Source organism: Diplodia seriata, assembly GCF_021436955.1.
Source record: "Diplodia seriata strain FDS-637 chromosome Unknown scaffold_14, whole genome shotgun sequence".
Taxonomy (NCBI): domain Eukaryota; kingdom Fungi; phylum Ascomycota; class Dothideomycetes; order Botryosphaeriales; family Botryosphaeriaceae; genus Diplodia; species Diplodia seriata.
In genome coordinates this window covers 111,715-128,880 of record NW_027117321.1, presented here as the reverse complement: position 1 = coordinate 128,880, position 17,166 = coordinate 111,715, and positions in this window count along the sequence as shown.

The window sequence follows — 17,166 nt, the reverse complement described above, 5'->3', positions numbered from 1 at the left end:
GGTCCAATTAATTCCACAGAACCTTTATCAATAAATTTAGTAGTTTGACCACCAATTTTTAATACAGTATTAGTAATATATTTATTATAAAACATTTCAATTAAGAAACGTTGGTTAAAGAAACCAAATATATTATAACCTAATCTAGAAGATTTAAAATTAATAAGTACTTTAGGTAAGAATTCAGATAAAACTATAGCTATACTACTAAGTGTTAAAGTAAGAACAAAAGGCAATAATTTAAAGAAAGTAGGAACTGCAAATTCTGTATCCAGCAGTATTTCATGGTTAGGGTGGATAAATATACCATTATCTGAGAAGAACCCTGAACCCATACCGATAAAGATATCTTTAGTTATGTAACCAAAGAAAATAGAGAACACTGCTAATATAATTAATGGAACACTTAAGAATAAGTCTCCCTCATGTGCACCCTTATAAGATGACAGAGGTCCATTAGGATTAGTTAAGAAAGTAAGATATAATACTTTTACACTGTAGAGTGTAGTAAACATAGCACCTATTGTAGCTATGAAATATACCACAGTACCAGAGAAGTAAAATTGTCCATATGCAGACTCTAATATAAAATCTTTAGAATAGAACCCTGTCATGAAAGGGAAAGCAACTAAACTAAGAGAAGCTATTAACATAACTGAGTATGTTAAAGGTAAGAAAGAGATTAACCCTCCATATTTTCTGAAATCTTGATTATCAGCTACAGAATGTATTACTGAACCTGCTCCTAAGAATAATAGTGCTTTATAAAATGCATGATTAACAAGATGGAATAAAGCTATATTGTAAGATGATAAACCTACTGCTATTACCATCATACCTAATTGCGAGATTTACTATTATATATTAATAGAAAATATAATGTAAATTGGACCATTTCTTTATTAATCTTGATATTTTTCTCATCTTTCCTTAAATTTAATTCATTCATTAAATTTAACAATATCTTTGTTATTTTTAGATAATCTCACTAAATAAAATTGTTTTATTAAATTAATCCTTTTCATTTTTTCTGTTTTAAGAGGATATTTATTAAAATAATTATCTATTAAATTAAATAGTTCGCTCTTTCTGTATATAACATACTTAAATGCTTCTATTTTAGGGCTAGTTATATCTACTCTTCCCCCATAAATATGAATTAAAGGTTCTAATAAATATTTATTTTTTTGAGATATACCAATAAAAACTTGCCCGGATGATTCACTATAATATATTGAACCGTCACTGTCAATAAACCCACTAAGTCACCCATTATTAAATATAAGATTATTAGCATACTTTAGTTCTATATTAAATTTTACGCATAGTTTGTTCATTTGTAATAAACGTGCTGGATTTCTAATTAATCCATTTACATCATTTATTAATGCAATTAAACCTGCTCTATTTCTTAATTTATATTTAAAAGCAAGAGCATTTGATATCTGTTTAACTGTTCCTCCATACATATGCTGTATTAAATATAAAACTTTTTTATCTCTAGCATCCATTGTTATTTCACAACTATTGTATCCGTTTTTAGATAATAAGAAGTAACCATCTCCATCTATTAACCCTGCTAATCATTCTTTGAACGCGAGGTCTTTAAAATAGTTAGTATTACTATTATCTAAGCAGTTTCTATTTATACTTGTAGACATTTTTCTACTAAATACTAAACAATGTTTATTTTTTAATAAAAGTAAAGGTGAAATATGATTTTTATTTAAACAAGCTAAGACATGTTTATTTGGGACAGAGAGTTTTGATATTGAATTAAAGAAATTTAATTCAATAAAGATTAATATCAAACGTATGGCCTCTGAGATTCCTACTAACTTACTGATAATCTCAAATTTTCACCTTATTAACACAGACATGAAATGCTGGAATAACCTTATAATGGTAGATGAATTAAAAAACTTGAAATTATAGTGAATATTATAAAAATAATCACGAGCTTTGGTTATCTGCGAATTGGCTATAATAATTAATTTATTTATAGCTTCTACGCATATAGTTTGATGCCTGAATATACTTGAATGAGAAGTATATTCTCGAGCCAATTGACTCATAGTAGAATAAGCAATAACTTTTTTAATATCTTGTTGGAATAAACCAATTAGAGAACTAAACACAGTAGTTATAGCACCTAATCATAAACAAAGTAATAATACTGTTGAACTGTATTCTATTAAAGGAGATGAACGCATTAAAAGGTACACACCTGCCGTTCATTTATGTTGGTTATTCTTTAACGAGCATTTAATATAAAATATATTATATATATTTATCATATTCTTGAATAACACACCTTAAGTATTCCTAAGGATCGGACTGTATCTTTAACTTTTAAAGATATTTATTCATTTCTTTTGTTAAGGAATGAATTTTATTTAAACCAATTTCATTAACATGCTCTTTCTTTAAGGTAATATTATATATTTTACATCATTTAGTGAAGGCTAAAGACTTATTAGTTTTTAAATTATACCTCTTTAAATAATTTATTAATTGTTTAATTTTATTAAAAGAAGATATAGTTAATATTCAATTATCCTTATCTTTATTATATTTTATATTTTGAATGCTAATATTAAGTATCTCACTGATTACATTCAAAATATAAAATTCTTTTTGTAAAATATAAAATGTTAAGTAAGGAGTTATTGACTTAAGTTTATTACTATTTTCTAATCGGCCGGTAAAACTACCCACGGCATCTATATAACCAGACAATCAACCAGTAGTTAAACTAGGCTTTATAACACTATCTATAAATAAGATTTCTTTAGAATATTGATTATTAAAATATTTTAATCAATTTTTAAATTCTTCTTTTTTATTAGCTGTGCATAAATTACCATTAAATAAAGTAACTAATCTATAAAAATTACAAAAAGATGTAACATAAAAAGATGCGCCTTTGTTACAACCATGTGAATCTTTATTTATTAATACCCTACCAAAACCCAGTTCTTTTTTTAAATAGTAAAGAACTTGTATATCCTTTATACTTACACTAATGTCAAAATATACTTTATTATTTAAGACTATAAAACAACCTTTTCCTTCTGTAAAACCAATAAATCATTCTAAGAATCTTTTATTGATTTTTTTTTTATGTATAACTTTTTGGTTTAAATAATTATTAAATTTAAAAGTTATATCGCATGCAGTCTCTGAGGTTCCATTATTAACGCTTAATAATGTTACCTGCTGATTGACCATTCAGCCCCTATCAGAAATTCCTAAGAGGGGTTGGCACAAGATTTTATTATACATCTTATAACGCAGCGCGAAAAAATTTTTTAGGCGCGCCAAGAAAATATGTATAAACTTGATGTAAAGTTGTTCCAGCAAATAGCGATATAATAATTGATTGATTCACATCAATCAACGGCAAACTAGGAAAGCTCTTATTTCCAACAGGGTAAGGGTTCCCTGTAGGTTTTCCGGGCCGGGGAGGCTGCGCGCGGCCTGGAAAACTAAAACGGGATGTAGATTATAAATTAGATGACTAAAATAAGCATGAAAGATCATTAAAACTTTCGGTAAGTATTCATTCCATAGGTTAGTTCTTTTAATTCATTTAGTCCCTCTGGAGTTAAATGGCCTTTGTTGTTTATAATGTACATCCCTCGTACGAAATCCAAAAAATCCTCATATTTTGCCCCGTAAATTGGATATTGTTGGAAAAAAGGAATTACAATATTAACTAAATCTGAATTTTTACCTACAGATAAATCTCATGCATGCTTATCTTTACTCTTGTTATTAACCAAAATACCGCAACCCATTGATTCAATAATTCTTTTTAAAACTATTAAATCACGCTCATCTTGAGTAATACGAAACTGAGATTGACATGTGAACCCTAATTTCATTCTTGGTTGTTTAGTATAGTTTAATCCAAAGGTTCCATCAGCTTGAGTAAAACCAGCTATTCAATGACCATCTAATTTATAAGTATTAGGTAAAAACTCAGGTTTGATAACAAGATTTACATCAGGGAAAGCTGCTTTAATACTATCTCTCAAACCATTAGGGAATACAGCTTTTATGGATAGAACTTCCAAAAAACCTGTAAGTGTTGAATGCTCTTTTCTTTCAATCATATCAAAAACTTTAGACCATAATATAAAATGTAAATGCTTTGTAGTTTGTAGTGGGTAATTATAAAAATGATTTCGAACCTTACTTAAATGTTTTTTATTCCTTACCACATAGAGGTAAGTGTTTTTATCTGTAGAAATTGTACCGTGACCTCCGAAAGAAGATTTAACTTGTTCTAACAATTTAAGGTTTAAAGGATTAACCTCTGAAACTAATTTGTATTCCAAACCAATACTATACCCAAAACGACAAGTCGGATCTTTACGCAAAGTAATGATAAATGAGCCATCACCATCGGTGTATCCTGTGACAAACCAAGGATTTAATCCTGTTATAACACCACCCTTTAATGTTAGATCTACTTTAGCATCTACTTTCCCTTCCGTATTAGTTACACTGCAATGTGTTCTAACTATCTCTGTTGTTTTATAAATCCCTTTTATTTTAGGAAATATAGAGCTATAGCCCACCATTGTGGCAGCGTGTATAAGGGCACTAACTGGAGTAGGACCTTCCCAAAGCTCACGGTGTAAAGTAGTGATCTTTAAAAGTATACACAACTCCGATTACACCTGTCAAATAAATAGAGCTTCCGACTGTACATTCAGCAGCATTTCAGCCACCCCGTGATGACCCAGTCTGTAGCGATACATTAAAATACCGACGGTCTTGACTACGGAACATCTTTGACCGTTTTCACCTCAGTAGCTTTTAAGTCCAGAACGTACACAATTTTGTCCGTATTAATAACTAACTTAGGACTAGGCAATTATTGTGTTAACTTTAATCTTGGATTACTTAATTATATATTACTATTAACTTAACCCCTATCTATTGTATTGTTTTTATTCTTTTATAATAAAAGATAAAATAATAAAAACACAAAAAACACAGATAAGAACCTTTAGGCATGTTTACATTTCTCTCCGGATGACGGAGGAAAAAACTCTTCTTGTAGCCAATTAAGGCGATCTAAATGAGAAAAAATCTATACGTTAATATGTCTAGATTTTTTGCAAGTCGACCTAATTTTTTATATGTCAAGATATAGATGACTGAGATCTTACTCAGTTTGACCTTTTTATTAGTCATCCCCTCCACCAAAATAATCTGGCATTTCTTGGTTAGGATCAGCATAATCTTCTACTAAACTACGGTTAGATTGGTGAGAAGAGTTAGGCTGGTGAGATTGAGAACCTTCACCCTTATTAGGGTTATATGGAGAAATACCGCTTTTAAAATTTTTAGGTTCAAACGGATCTCATAAGTAACTAGAGCTTGACTTACCTTTAGTATTAACATCATCTGAGTTTGGATTAACTGCTTCAGGATTAGTTTCAGTAGAACTTATCTTACTTCTTTTTCTGATTTCTTCTTTCAACTTCTTACTTATTATACTTAATCTTGATATATTTTCCGCGTTTGTTGTTAAATCACTAAAAAGGTTATCTTGAGCCTCTTTGTTTACTTGCATAAAACTTTTATCATTCTTAGTTAAATTCTCTGAGTTATCCTCAAAAAATTTTGAACGATAAAAAGATAAAGATTTATATGCATTGGCTACCTTGTTAGAAAGGAAATTATATTTCCAAGTACTGACACTACGACCTTTTATGAACTCTTGCTTTCTTTCATAGATTTCATCCTCTTTTAACTTGATTTGTTCTTTATATTCCGATTTATCCCCACAGAACTTAAGAGATTCCTTATCTAGAAACTCCTTCATATTTTGGTCAGCTTCTTTCATTTCTTCACGAAGGACCTTTCCTTTATTATGATAGTACTTCACTCTAGTTTCTGCATCAACTAATTTCTCATCCAGTTTACTAGTATTAGAATTTACACTCGTATCACTAACAATACTTACTTGAGAATTATTATCATTGTTAGAAAAATCATCATCCATGTATTTGTAACCAGTAGCAGAAAAAAATCTACAATTGTTTCCAGTTTTATACTGTTTTTTTGTTTTTTTTGATGTATTAGTGCACACAAAAGAGCAACAAAGAATTGCAGAATGATCTAAATATGAAACCTCCCATTGACTTAAAACTAAAAACCCTAAAAGTAAAATAATGAAAACTAACCTCACCTTAATAAGACGTATCTGCTCTAAGCGTACAGTAGAGATATCACTCTTAGATTCTCTTGAATCTAGTTTTTCTAAATTTTCGTCTATCCTTGTTAGTTGCTTTACAAGTACTAATCTTCTAGTCTCTTTACTAGCGGAGCAATAAAGATCTTTGTTAAAATATATTTCTGAGGGTACTAATGTCGTTTGTTTATTATCTAATAATTCATCATTTTTTTTATTTTTGCCCCCCCCTTTATTTATTTATTTTATATTATTTTATTTTTGCCGGCTCCATCTTGTCGCACGAGAGGATATCAAGAGGGACTATATATTAATATATCGCTCATCTGTTTGTCATTTAACATGAATGATCAATTTTTTTCACGTTTAATCTTTGAGGAACCTACTAAGTATAAATATAATTATACCTTTGGTTTCCTGCTGGTTATTCATTGTTACATCCTTAGGGTTTTTACTGGGCTCCTTATAATTGCTACAAGGATCGTACCTAAAGCATTAGAAACTCCCAGCATATAGTGAAAAATTATACGTTATTTTATGTTTATCCCCCCCCTTTGCTGGGCTAAAGGAGAGGGGGATAAACATAAAATTATACGTTATTTTATGTTTATCCCCCCCTTTGCTGGGCTAAAGGAGAGGGGGGACCTATTAATTAAAAAGACGGAAAGAAAAGAAAATACATGTATAATACTTAGCCATCATCAGGATCCATGTAACTAGGCATTTCAGTACTAACATCCGCATAATCCTCGACTAATGATCCCTGATTTTCATCTGAGGAAGGACCATCTACACGAGAACGTTTTCTCTCTTGTTCTTCTTGCTCTAAGACCTCTTGATCGGTAGCCTTACGTTTACCTTTATCTAATGGAGAAGGCCCTTCTCCTTCTTCAGTTGATTTACTTTTATCAACTGAAGAAGACTCTTCTTCAGTTGATTTACTTTTATCTACTGAAGAAGACTCTTCAGTTGTAGGAGCCCTGTTTTCATCTGAACAAGGAGCCCTGTTTTCTTCCAAAGACTCTTCGAGATTAGCTCTTGTTATAGCGAATTCATCATCTAAATCCATGGACTCCTTAACGTGCTCTTTGTCAAATTCAAACAGACGTAGAACATCTTGTCTACATTTTTCCATTTTATCTTTACGTTCCCGAAGAAGATCTTTATCCTCCTCCGTAAGATTTCTATCTCCTAGCACAACATCTGCATATTCATTGTGTCTATTTATATCCGATTCTGCGAGATATCTTTCTAAACTTGCTATTTTTAATTCATCCTCCTCATTTTCTAAATGGCGTTTAGCCAATTCATCTCGTTTATCGTACTTTTCTACCTTTTCATCTAAAGAGTCGAGAGTTGTAGAAGATAAATTTCTACGATCCTGCAAAGAACCTATAGTACCAAGTAGATCAGCTCTAGCTATATTACGGTTATCCTCTGCTTCTGTTGCCTCTCCTTCTATATATCTAGCCGCTCTATCTAGTCTATCCCTTTCTTCTCGCTCAGTATCAGATAGTTCTTCTGACTGAAGTCTAGCTGGTTCTTCTGCCTGAAGTTGTTGTGAATTATAAGAAGATTCACTATTGTCTGTATAAAGTATATATGAGAATGAAAAATACTTTTTTTGGATGTAATTTAAATTGTACACAGTTTTATTATGTTTAACTGTTAATATATAGGGGTTTTTTAAACCCTTAGCTGAGTAGCTATTATTAAAAACGGTATTTAATATTGTAGTGACTTTTTTTTTTAAATATGTTGTGAAACCTGAAAACGTGTAGCAGATAAACTACTACTAAAAACATTAGTCACAATATGAGGTAACTCCTAAGTTACAGATATTAAAATTAGACTCGAGGATTTTATAGTACGAATCGAACGTACAATTGCCTGGTATAAACCCTTGTTATAATATACATAGATGTATATACAGCAGGGATTTTCTTCCTGCCTCTACCCGTCATTGTGCAGAGTCTTATACACATTACGACAAGCTTCCCAGCTTGTATTGGTATATAAGAATAGTAACACAACCTAGCCCAGACTTGTGACCCAGACTCCTATATATAAAATGAGCGATCTCTTAATATCCTTGGCTTATTCATATCTCACATGTGAAAAACATTGCGAAGGCTTCATCCCTCAGCAGATACTTAACATATTTCTAAATGTAGTAGTGAGTAGGGAGGTGTCAGCACCCTCTCCATACTTGGATTCGTGACATCCCGCATTCTCGATAATATATTAGTGCAACTGAGAGATCTTTTTTAACAACAGAACAGACCATCTAAATAGAAATGGTCTATGTAATATAGTAACTTATTACTAGCTACAATATTTTTGTTAATTTATTATATACTCCCTCCTCTTATTTTTGTCTGTACAAAGTACAGACAAAAATTAGAGAGGAGGGAGGGGAGTATACTTAATATACAAATGAGTGTTCCCTACTCCCCTCTCCCTACCCCTCCTTTAAAAAGGAGGGGTGGTTTCATTATTAAAAAAAAAAACAATGAAACTGAGGGGAGTGGTTAGGGTACCCCCTCCTTACCCCACAATTTGACACATGTGTCAAATTGTGGGGTGGTTAGGGTACCCCCTCCTTACCCCACAATTTGACACATGTGTCAAATTGTGGGGTTAGGGGAGGAGGGGGGGGGGGGTCCCCTAACTAAGAGAGAGAACAATAAATTTTACCTTAGTTAATAGTAATATAATTTTAAAAATGTTTTTTAGTTTTTTTCTTCCAAGAACCGGTTTCCCGGCGACTAGAGTACACCTTACAGCTATAAACATATATATGTTTATAACTGAAGAACCATCTACTCGTTGCTCTTTTACAATAATCATTTAAAATATTACTGATTTAGATCCGCGATTACCCATTTCAGTTTCCTGAATCTCTTTTGATATTACCATACCCTGAGTCATTAATCAGGCCAGATTAAAAGTTTCCTTAAAATCCTTGGTTAAAAGAGTTTTAGGGCTTCCCCGGAGTTTGGCTCTTATACACTATTGATAAGTTGCCTAAACTTATCCGTAAGTGTCTGGATTCTCCATACGTACAAGATATATTTGGTTTAATCCTTGCTATATCTCTGGTATGGTTCTATGGTCGAACTTTAGATGTTCAACAGATAATTCACAAACTGCTAAGGAAATAAATAATATTTAACCTTGAATTAAGCTGTTCATTGACCATTTGCGACTTTATAAGGGTATCGCCATAGGTAACCAAACGTGAAGCAATAAATGGACTATATCTTTAAATAATAATACATATAAGTATTGACTATTTACTCTGAGTGTCTAGAGTTTAAATAAATATTTATTAACTCCAGGAGGGGGATCCCTCAGTCTCTGAGGATTTTATAAATTAAATACTTTTGGTTTTAAACAAATTAAGACTCTAATGGTACTATTTGCAAATAAACCAATTTACCTTTATACATAAAATGGTGCTTATCTTTGGCCAATATATTAGCCACCGTTGTACTACTAATACCTAAAAATTTTCCACAATCGGCTCTTGAAGTGAACGTCTTTAATATATTCCCTTCATTATCCACAAGTTGCACTAATTTAGCTCCCGTGTTTAAAAACCTATTTTCTGATATTATGAAGACTCGTCCATCTTCCCTTTTTTCTAAATTTTTTTGTTGTTTGACTATGTCAAACTAAAAAAAATTTTACTTTTTTTTTATTAAAAAAAAAAAAAAGAAAAATTAGAAGGAGAATTTAATAATTTATTTATTTTTTCATCTAAAACTTCTCTTTTTACAGTGGAATGAAGGGTAGGGTTAGTAGATAATCTTTTTATATTCATTTGACTAGCAATAAGCTCTAATGTTTCAACACCTAACTTAGTATAATTTTGCCCTAAATCTTTAAGCTTTAACACTATTTTTCAATCCTCATAGTCTACCCCCGAAGGGGGTGGACCACCCCCCCCCCCCCCCGGGGGGGGGGGTAGTCTAACTTTTTTTTACTTTGTCAAACCATAGAATCAAAAAAAGGAATAAGAACGTGTTTAAAGAAAGCTGTATTATAACTGGAAATAAGAACAGCTTTATTACTATTAGGTCTGTTTTGAGTTATGCTAAGATTAACTACCTTCTCATCATAGTTATATTTAGCATTATCTTTAACAGGGAGATTTAATAGAAATTTTCTTATTTCTTCCATTAAAGACCACCTTAGACTGACTTAAACTAAAACCTGACTTATAATGAAACCCTTTCCCTTTAGAAATAAAAAAAGAACCTTCACCTTCTACGAAACCTAATAGTCAATAAGGTGTAATTTTAAATTCTTTATTTATTTTAAAATCAGTTCTTGACTTATTCATTACAAGTTTGATGTTATCTATTTGGTTGATAAGTTCAATAGATTTTTGGTCAGCGTTAATGTAAAGCTCATAAGCTTTCTTAAAATCCTGAAAATTTAAATATTTAGTTGTATTTAAAGGATTAGAACTGAAAATATCAATAATGACTTTAATATCTTTTATTCTAATAACTTTAAAAAGAGCAGTTTTACCAGAAGTTTTTACAGCTCCAACCCCTAATTTTTAAAAATATATTTTTTAATATATTTTTTAAAATTTAAAAAAAATTAAAAATTTTTTTAAAATTTAGATTGTATAAAAAGCAATAATGCTAAATCATCTATATGCAAAGTAATTCTAAAATTAAATTCAATATTTTTAGTCCCCTTTTTACACCTGAAATCAAAGCAACCTTCTGCATCTACTACACCTCTAAATCATTCATAAAAATCTTGAGGTTCATAGCGCTTACTTTTTTTTTTATTAATTTATTTATAAATTAATAAAAAAAAAAGTTAGCCGCAGATAATTGACTGTAATATCTAACATTATGTAGTTTAGAATTAAGCTTAATAAAGGCTGCATTTCTTTTAGTTTGAGAATAGCCCAGAATATTAGCCTCGCTACCGAAAGAATTGATTTTTATACTATTGTACACAGTCAAGAATTTTTCCATAGATTTGCCCTTAATAGTGTACAATTTAAACCGAGTAAAATATTTTACCAAAGGTTCTAGATCTGATTTAGATACTATCACAATAGAATAGCCCCTGTTGTTTTCAATTAACTTACAATTAATTATCGAGCTTAAGTATTTAAATTCAGCACTTGCATCCTTTAGTATTATAGTTAAATACAGAGTAGTAAAAAAACTTTTTTTCTTACCAGGTGAGCGTGAAAAAACATTAATTCCAACATTACCCGCTGCATCAAAGAACCCTGCTAATCAACCATCATTTAAAGAAGGTTTAAATGTGTAAGATTTTAATTCAATAACGTCTTTAGTTTTACTAATATAATTTTTGTATCAACCATTGAAATTAACTAGACAGGTTTTTAGAAAAAATTTACCATTAAATATCTCAATTAGCAATCCTATTTCTTTAGGGTCACTTACTTTAAATTCTACACTTTTTTTATGTATAAATATTGTACCAATATTCAACTGAGTTTTAATCTCAATCAGTACAGGTAAATCCGAAAAATGCAAATGTATAGCAAAACAACTTTTACCTTTTTCAATTAAAAATTTTCCTATAATTTCTGTAAATCCTATGAATCATTCTATAAATTCAGGACTTAATTCTTCAAGTCTTCTTTTTCTTCATGTTGTATTTAATTTATTTAAATCCTGCTGATTATTCCCTTGTCTTTGAAATTTTTCCAAGTCAAATGAATTTAATTTTAGTATTTCTACCAATTTTGAACTTATGGATTCTAAAGCATTTGAGAAACTCCCAGCATTTTGCAGAGTGCATAAAAATGATATTACATTTTTAAGGGCCTTCACTTTTTTTTGACCAACTTGAGAACTTTTAGCCATTGCACCAATTAATAAACATATTCCTATTATAGTAACAATATTCTCACTCATATAAGGAGCTAAAGAAAATACAGTTGAATAATCGATATTACCAAAAGCTCATAAAGTAGCAAACATACCTATAGTTAAAAAACAATCACCTACTCTATTAGTTAATAAGGCTGAAAGAGAACTTTGATTTGCTGCTATTCTAGTAAATCAGAAACAAACTAGAAGATAAGAACAAATTCCAACCGACTATTAGGTTTTCGTTAATACTGTATCACAAAAAATATTTAATAATACACATTTAATAACAACCCCTGTACTTTAATACCTAAAAGGATTCACTTAAAGCCCTAGTATATTATACGAGATAATATAAATAGTCTGACTATGCATTAAGCACCATTGCAGGCACCCACCTTTGTACCAGTCGATCGCGATCCAAAATATAACCGACGATCTTGAAGTTTTTAGAACTTCTTTGATCGTTTTCAAAGGTATTGCTAGTGATATATTAAAACCCTATTTATTAAGTTTAATACCTTAAACATAGAAGATTTTAATCTATTTATTCTCCTGACTAAAAGCCAGGTTTCAGTTTAACTGAAACTATTTTGATTACCTAAATATAATATCACTAACTATGGCAAGTTATCATCATAGTGTTTATAATAATTTATAGAAACGCAGACCTATAAATCTTACTAAATTTTATATAGCATACTCTCCAGGCTCCATATAAGGTCCCACAATATCTTTAAGTCTAATTTTTTGTCTAACAGGAATATATATAACTCACTGATCTTTTTTCTTTTCTTCTAATCTAGTAACTAGACCAAAATTTTCAAGTAAAACAGACTGAATAAATTTAACATCTTCTATCTTAAATGATCTAGTATGCAAGATAGTTTGATTATATACGGATTTCCCACCATCATCCATATTAATCTCGAAGTATTTTTACTAAAAAGTATTTCTTAAACAGTACAGGTTTACCTCTCTCTTTCTGGACTTTTTCGTTATAATACAGTGATTTTAAATCAGTGCTTAATGCGTCAGCGGCATTACGTATAGAGTCATAGGTTGTTGTTATATTTGTCCTTTCATCAGTAACTTCCACCTTTATACCTTTTTTTTCATTTAAGGTTAACATACGTTCTCTAGCCGCTAACCGTTGTTCTTCACTACGATTTAATTGAGCTAAATGAGCTCTAATCTTAGCTAAACGTTCTGGTGTATGTTTTCTATCCTTAAATTTAGCCAAAGTCTCTTCTGTATGTTTATAACCCAAAGTTGAACCCGCAGTCTTTAATATATTGTACTCAGGTTTTAGAAGATCTATATAGTACTGCTCTCTTTCAATACATTTTTCAGGATTACAGTATTCAAGTATCTCCAATTTAAAATTAGAATACCCATGCTTTAAAATAGCTTTATTAATTACCATATTTTTTTTGGTTAGAGAAGAATAATTGTAATAATATTTAAATCTAATGGCTAAATTAACACTACTTCCTATATATTCAAGCCCTGAGGTTAAGTTAGTTCATCTATAAACTCCAGATTTTTTTTTATTTTCTTTAATTATTTCTTCTTTATTAATATCAGCATTAAGATAAACTATTGCAGGTACAACAAGGTTATTTTTTCCTTCTGAATTAACTCTATAATAAGCCGAGGTTGAAAAATAAACCGTATTATTAAATCTATTATAAAGACGATTAGTACCAAATAGATTTAATTTTAAGATTGGCATATTTAATAAGTAATATTGTGAATGTAATATATTTGGTTTTACTATTTTAGAAAAAGTAGAATAATTCTTAATAAATAAGGATCCCCCGTAGAGACCACTACTATTGTTAAACTTAATAATTGTCTCTATATTATATTTATTTTTTAAAATAAGCGACAAATACTTAAAATCTTTTAAATAAACTAAAGATGTATCTAATTTAGCTTTTTTACCTAATTCAGTATTTTTGCCTAACTCAACAGAAGATAAGAATAAAGTAGATAATGCTAATGGTGTAAAATATTTATTTAAATCTCCTGGTATTATTTTTACATTATCTATATAAAACATATCAAATAATCAAATAAAACTAGAAAAACTATAACTTTTAAAACTATAGAAAAACAACACTTTATTACCTATACCTATTAATTTAGATAATTTAGGTTTTTTATTGCTACAATATCCTTTTTCAGCAAAAAAAGAATGAAATCACATTAAATATTCTACATTATTACTATATTTTATAAATATTATTCTAACACCTAATCCATTTTCTCTTTTTTCCAAGTAAGAATTGCTTAATAGAGAACCTACTATTAAAGATATTACATCTAGATTATGTGGACCTACTCTATTTATTGATTTTAATTTTCTTGAAAAGAAAAATCTTTTTTGATTACAAGTATGCATAATAAACATAAAATTTAAAACACTATAGTCAGAAGGACTTAGCCATTTAGGGCATTTTAGAAGGCTACCCTCTCACCCTACAAACATTAATAAGTAATTATTTGCTGTTACTAATATAACCATCATGAAAGTGAAAAGACTCAGATAACTAAAGAACCTCTGATTGTGCGGGTCATGGCTCATATAAGAAATGGAATATATATGAACAAGCGATGACACAATCAGAACAGGAATTAACATGGAACAACCCTAGTTAATCTTGCCTATAGGTCACCTGTGGGATCCATACATAGGAATAGACCTATAGAGTAGTTTTCTACTGAGGAGTTCTGACCTTTTGTAGAAAGGCTATCCACTGTGCGTAGTGTTTTTTCGATAAATATTCCTCCCTATGATATCGCACTCATTCTAGGGTCCGACTGTACATTTGGACAGACATTTCAGCCTAACCCCGGTGAACCAGTCTGTAGCGACATTTACAACTGCCGACGGTCTTTTAGCATATCCTCTTTGACCGTTTTCACCATTTGTGTATAAGTATAGAATTGTTCGATTATAATCTTAACCAATCCCTCTATTATCCTAACTAAGCTAAACACTTTTTCCTCATATATATATGGTCCGTACATATTATTGAGTGATTAATATAAGAATATAGCTCGTTACTTTGCAGATATACATTATAATATATATATAATGACGATATTTATTCAAAATAAAAATTTTTACGATAGCCCTTATTTTTGTTTTGTACTTTTTATATGTTAATAATAAAATAATACATATAATTAAAAAGTACAAAACAAAAATTAGAGGGAGGATTAGCGATAAAAATCCGAAAACCGTCGTAAGAAGAAGAAAGCAGAAGAAGAAGAAGAAGAAGAAGAAGCTGAGAAACAGCTATTTAATGGGAATAAATACACTTACCCTTCTAATTTTATTATTCTTAATATCTACAAACATACCTTCTGAACTTAATACTTCAACATCTAAATACTTACTTAGTGTATCAGGGTATAACCCTACTATTGAAGCCGCTTCAGTTAAGGAGTTAGCTAAAAGAATACTTCCATCCGCACCATGTATTTCATACACACAAGTAACTAGCCTAGGTAATAATTTTTTTGTGAATCTATCTATTACTCTTCCATCTAAAAGATAATCTATCGTAGGTAATGCCATAGTAATTTGGTTAATTTCTTCAAGACTTAAGACTTGAACTGTACCTTTATAAGTAGATAATCTAAAATTATTCATGGTATTGGATAATTTTAAAATCAAGGATCTTATCCCCTCATTTCTATGGGCCCCTATAAAAACAGCTTTACTAATGATTTTAAAATCGTTAAAATCTTTACCTTTTTTGGTTAAAAATTCGCTAATATCAAAAAAAGGTATAAAATAATTATTTAATACATTAATGTTTTTAATGGTAAGAGATACACTACTTTTACCATTGTTTCTAGCTTTTGCTGTAGTTATAGCTATAATAGACGTATTTTTTAATTTATATAAAGAATATCTATCAAAACCTAGAGAATTTTCTAAAAATTCTTTAATTTTTAACATAACAGGAAGTTGAACCCCTGTAACCTCGATAGTAAACGTAGGGACTATGTTATCTCTTCTTAAGAAGAATGACCCATCTCCCTCTATGAACCCTATAAGTCAACTTTTGGTTATGTTTATTACAGAAATCTTAGGTCTTTCAAAATGAATACGATTAGTATTCATTTTATTTTTTAATTCTAATACATTAGAATTAACCAATTCTGGGTTTAAATCTTTACTTCTATTTATGTAAAAAAGAAATGCTTCTTTAAAATCTAAATAGTCTAAATATTTAGTAGTATTTAAATTATACTTATCCAAAATATCTATTAATAAAGCCACCCCTTTTCTATCAGTAATATTAAAAATACATTCGTCTTTATATAAACGCACACCTCCTACCCCTAGTTTCTTATTAATATATCTTAAAACCATTTCATCATCTTTGTGTAAAGCTATTTTAAACATAAATGAAAAGCTAGAAGTAGTCTTTTTATCCTTTCCAAGAATACGATTAATAATGAAATTACCTTCAGCATCAGTGAAACCCACAAATCATTGAAGGAAGTTAGAGTCCAGAGTACTCCTTCCCCCCCGCAAGCTTGCGGGGGGAGGGGTAGTTCCATTTAGATTGGCATCTCTTAAAGGAAGACTAGTATAATTTCTTCTTTTGATCGAAGAAGAAATTGTCTTATATGTAGTAGAACCCCCTCTTTTAGAGGAGTAAACCCAGCCCACACTCCTATGGTTTAAACAAAGGAGGGGGGGGGTTTTAATACATGATGAATTTAAAAAAAATCACCCTTTTTTTTTTAAAAAAAGGTTAACTACTTTTAAATTTTGAATAAATATCAACTTATACAGTTGGATTAAAACCAACACAGCTTCTATCTCTCAGAAATAAAAAGAGATAACTACAAAATAAACTGTTAAAGAGTCAAAATGGAATCCTCATGATACATTAAGTGCTTCTGAATCAATTCATCTAAATAGTTGTATTGACACAGGTATGTTATTTAAACCTACTTCGAAAAAGGCTGTTATAGCCAGGATTGTAGTTGTTATAACACAACTACATGTTATTAATTGGGATCCGTTAATCCCTACTTTTCTACCAAAAA